The sequence below is a fragment of the Phaethon lepturus genome, unplaced genomic scaffold (genome assembly GCF_000687285.1).
Source record: "Phaethon lepturus isolate BGI_N335 unplaced genomic scaffold, ASM68728v1 scaffold40973, whole genome shotgun sequence".
In the NCBI taxonomy this organism is placed as follows: Eukaryota; Metazoa; Chordata; class Aves; order Phaethontiformes; family Phaethontidae; genus Phaethon; species Phaethon lepturus.
The window spans coordinates 4,538-9,528 of NW_010529189.1; positions in this window are offsets into that span (position 1 = coordinate 4,538).

Below are 4,991 nucleotides of genomic sequence, written 5' to 3' on the forward strand. Positions count from 1 at the left end.
CAGACTTGTGCTCCAGACCCCTCCCCAGCTCTGTTGCCCTTCTCTGGACACGCTCCAGCACCTCAACGTCCTTCTTGCCGTGAGGGGCCCAACACTGAACACAGGATTCAAGCTGTGGCCTCACCAGTGCCGAGTACAGGGGCACGATCCCTGCCCGGCTCCTGCTGGCCACACTAAAGCTAGCCTCAACGCAGGGAAAATCTGAGCCTGAAAGGCAGGATCCCTACTACCGCCGGATGGGATGGCACTCTCCGGTGGGAAGGGTTTGATGACCATCGCCTTGCAGCACTGCCTCTGGGCTCCCTACCAGCTGGCTCTGCTCAGTGGGCTTAGCTTAAGAAAGGTGTTTGCACAGGAGCACACCGGGAGATGAGACACAGATGACCAAAAAAAAAAAAAAGGCTCAGTGTAAACATTTCCCTCAGACACGCTTTTCCCCAGTGACTTCTGCTCTCTCTCTAGGTGGAGATGACACCACGTGGCTGCTTGCCACAGCGTTCGGAGTCAGCATTGGTGGGGAAAGGGTGGCTTTTCTCGGACAGCCAGCAATCTCTTGGGATGAGTGACCTCCAAGGCCGCAGAGGGTTAAAAGGCACGGGGGAATATGTGCTCTGAGGATGAATTTATGAACCCTAATAAAACTGCTGGGGGAGGAAAGATAATCAGGGCAAACTGAAAAATGTTTCAGCATTTGCATTCCTCCACTTTCTGTCCTAGAGGCAGGGAGACATTCTCCCTCATGTCCTGCCAAGAAAAGAAAGTGCCATAAAACTGCTGATATCATTTTCAGTTCCTCCCTCCACTTTGAATCTGCAAACCTCATCCCTGCTTCCCTCTCAGAGAGTAAGGAATGGTTTGGGTTAAATGAGCGTGGAAGCTGGAAAGCCTGGAATTGGAATCATTTCCCCACTGGCCTTCCGGGGCTCCAACGGGAAAAGCCCCCAGGCACCACCGGAGAACAAGATCTCCCGCCAGGTCTTCTTCCACTTACACCTCCCCACGGTTCACCTCGCGGGATCTGTTTTAGCACTTAGGTGGTGGGGCAGAGGAGGGGAGAAGGTTGTTTTTCTTTCCTTCAGCCTTTGCAAATGGACTTCCAGGGCAAACGAAATAATTGGCTCAGGCAAATGCAAGAGCTGAAAGGCATCGTTTGGCAGGTGGAGGTGTCACCTTTCCCGTTACTCCTTTGGTTTCTTATTGCCAAAGCACCCACCTCTTGAAGGAAACATACTCCCTGAATGTCCTGCTGCTGGCCTCCAGGGTTGTTATCTGGAAGATGGTGGCACTTTTTTGAGCACAAGCCTTATGCTTGCACCTTTCAGGATTGGATACGCTTCAACGTAGGGTTGGGATCCCCTGAGGAACCAAAGGGTGCTGAGCAGGTACAGTTATGCTTCAAAAGGCAGATGGAGGTTCCCAAAAAGCAAGGGTGAGGAGGAGGGAGGGGTGACACGAGGAGGGGGGATGCACAGGGAGCTCATCTCTGAAAACTCAAGGCATCTACAGAAATACTTGAAGAAAGCCTGGTCTGCGATACCTGCGTAAGGTCCGTTCCGCTGACCGCACACAGAAAATGAGCTGATTAAAACAAAGGGCAGCGCAGCTACAGAGATGACAGCATTCTACTGGAAGACCTGGAACAGAAGGCCACCGGAGGCCTCTGGAACAGGTCTGCATGGAGGATGTCTCCAGAGAAGTACCGTCACGAAGGAGCCCCTGAGCCCAGCTCGGTGCAGGTCTTTCATCGCTGAGGCTCCAGCTGGAGATCTGGGGCTCCAGCTCCTCCGTGCCAGGCGCTGTATAAGCACAAAGGTGGTCCTGCCCTTTGGGTTTGGACTCCGGCTTATCTAAGACGTCCCCCATGCATGCAGGGACTGACTTTGCTCCCCCCGCAGCCGCGGAGGACAGCCCTTTCCCCCGTCTTGCAGGACTCCGTGATCTCCTCGGGCTGCCACGGGGAGCCTGCAGCAGAGGTGGGTGTCGGGTCCAGGCTTCGTGAGCACCAGCTCCGCCTGTTAAGCACCAAGCCAGCCTTCTCTCCAGATGAGTAGGAGGTAATTCCAGCGCCCTGGCCGAGCCACTTGGAGAGCGGCAAGGGAGCCCCAAGGCTACCCCTAAATCTGTCATACAGCACGTCCTCCTTCCCTCAGCGCTCACATATTGATATTGTTGGGGGGAGAAAAAAAAGCAGCCCTGGCTGTCCCTGTAGGTCCCGGAGGAAACAGTTTTATAGGACTCTGGTGGATGCAGAAAATAACCTCCACTTAACGGCAGGCGCTGGCTCAGCATTTGCTGGCCCGAGACAGATCAAACACTTCAGAGCAATTCCCAAGTTATTGGTCCTCCAGCTCAGAGGTTCCCAGCCAAATCTTTATCCTCTGCTTCTAAAAGCTGGTTCTACTTTATACTCAGGGATAATATCCCTGAAAACACACATTTATGAATGAGCCATACTTCCCTCACCTCCGCAAAAGCCCGGCACCGGGCCGGTGTCCAGGACGCAGCGGCATCTCTTGCAAAGGTGCAGAGCATTTGTGGGCAGAGCCCTCGAGCGTTTCGGGAGTCAGACCCAGCCTAGCACTGCCGCCTTCGCAAACCAGCTCTGGGGACACGGGCTCTCCAGCCGCGCTCTTTGGTTAACGAGCGTCTGCACAACGCGTTCTTAGTTCTCGTTACCCTTCGCCTCTCGTCACCCAACGAGCCTGAACCAGCCTGTACGGACGGGACTTGGTCCCCCAGAGCACTCGGGACGTTGCATTTTTGAAGGCACGTTGCAGGGCTTCCAGAACAGCACCCGCACCGGATGAGAAGAGCAGGTTAATCTCGGTGGCCAAAACCTTCGCGCTTCGGGAAGGGCCATGTGCAGCCCAGGGAAAGAAAAACAGCTCAAGGTAGATGGAAAACTCTCACCCAGAGAGAGCGATGCTAATCGGCACCAGCTGGTGCTCTGCTAATATTTTGATAAAGCCCTGTTTTCTCTCCAGAACAGAAACTTCACTGAGACTTTTTTTTTCCCCCTCTCCCCCACCCCTTCCTTGCCCTTTCCTTCTGTCATAGCTCTGGCGTGGTGTAAAGGGGAACATATGCAGCAGACATAAACGCTGGATGAAAGATGAGGAAAATAGAGGAGGATAAGAAACCACTCGGCTTCACCGACGCATCAAAACCCAGATTATATCCCCATGCTAAGCTGTCCCCTCCTCCCTCCGTCCCACCCCATGCCCGCACCTCGCCCTCCCGCAGCCCCTCTCGCGGCGTTACAGAGCACACGCGGAACCTGTAGCGAAGGGTGAAGGATTCCCGTTATAAAGTTGAGCTCATGCATTCAATTAAGGAAATGAAAAGGAACCAATTTGAGTGCTCGTTACATAGTCCATGCTAAATTGTTCTTTCCAGACAATGCCTAGAGAGGCTTTGGAGAAGTCATCGGTCTTGGTTGTCCCAAGGAACATAATCAGGCTCCCGAACAGATACGGCCATTTTGTCCAGCCCAAGGGAGGGGGATTTCAGGAATACATAATTTTCATGCTGATTGCATGTAAGAGGGGGGGAAAAAAAAAAAAGACATTATGTCAATGTCTTCCAACGTGAGATTTTAAAAATGCCTTATTTTCTGTTTCTAAAATCACATCAAAGCCATCAACATTGGAATTAAGCCACATTTCACTCAAGCAGGATGTGTTAAACCTCCTGCCTCCCACCACAGACAGTCAGCAAGCTGCAAGAAGGGGGCTGCCCCATGCTGAGGGACAAGCCAGGAACCAAGGGGGACCCTGGCGCAGGTGGGTCCCACACCAACCGCCTGCTCTCCCACAGCATCTGCACGCAGCGGTGCAGAGCAGGGTGCTGGCAACAGGGCCCACCAGCAGCCCCAGACAAGCCAAAGGGATGGACCACACCAGGAACTGGCCAGGGGTCCAGCCAGGACCAGCCGGAGATGGAGTGAGGGACAGGGCTGGAGGTAAGTCCACAAGAGCCCAGCCAGGAGGCAGGGCGAGAGAAGAGAGCGCTGTACTTACCGTGTAGCCCAGGGCAGGACTGGGTGTCCTGCCCTGAAGGTAAATGGAGCCCACGAGCCCAAGGGCAGAGGGTGCACACGGGTGGGGGTCCGTGATGAGGCTGCTCAGGGCAATTAAGGTGCTTTGGTGTCCTCCAGGTCCTGACAGAGGAACCCTCCCGAGGTTCAGTTCCCTTGGATTATGGGAAAATCTCTCTTTCGTTACGAAGGCAGTTGCCCTCTGGCTCTCACAGAGTGTGTCTGAGCACGTCGATGGTGCAAATCTTGGAGACAGCTACCTTGCGGAGAAGGCAGCGTCCAACCCCTCCACTGCTCTGGCAGATGCGAGGGCATGGGATGGACTTACTGCGCACTGAGTCCCCTTACCTGCTTCGTGGAGGAAAACTTCTGGAAGTCCACTCTTGCATCCAGCTGCCATTTATCTACATCCCTCCCACAAAACCAGCAGAGCTTATTTTTTTTAACCTACTGTTGGATAATAAGACAGATGTCCGCACTGCGTCTCGTTTTCAATAGATCTAAACTAGAAACAAATGTATTAGATGGGATGAATGAATGTGTAGCGTGCACCCTGCTCCAGCATGTCTCACTAAAGCAAGAAAAAGCAGGTAGCTCCCATTTTATTTTTTGAGGGAGCTGCTTTTTAGCTGGGAAATGCAAGTACCCCAGCAAAGGAGGGGATTCTTGGAGTAAGAAAGACATGACTCCTGTAGGGAACAGTAAAACACAGGTGAGAAAACATAGCTGAAAACATGCAAAATACAAGAAAAGTGGTGCCTGGCCACTGCCTCTGCCTCCTAGCTCGGTCCCCCGGGGTGGGCTGAAGCATTTGGATGGGGAACAGGACACCCTCTTGGTGAAAGCTGAGTTAATTCTGGAGAAAGGACATGCTCTCGGATGCCTCTGAAAGCCCAAGGCAGTATTTCCAAGGTGGAGATCAGCGCTTGAACAGAGACCAGAACCACCTAGGGAA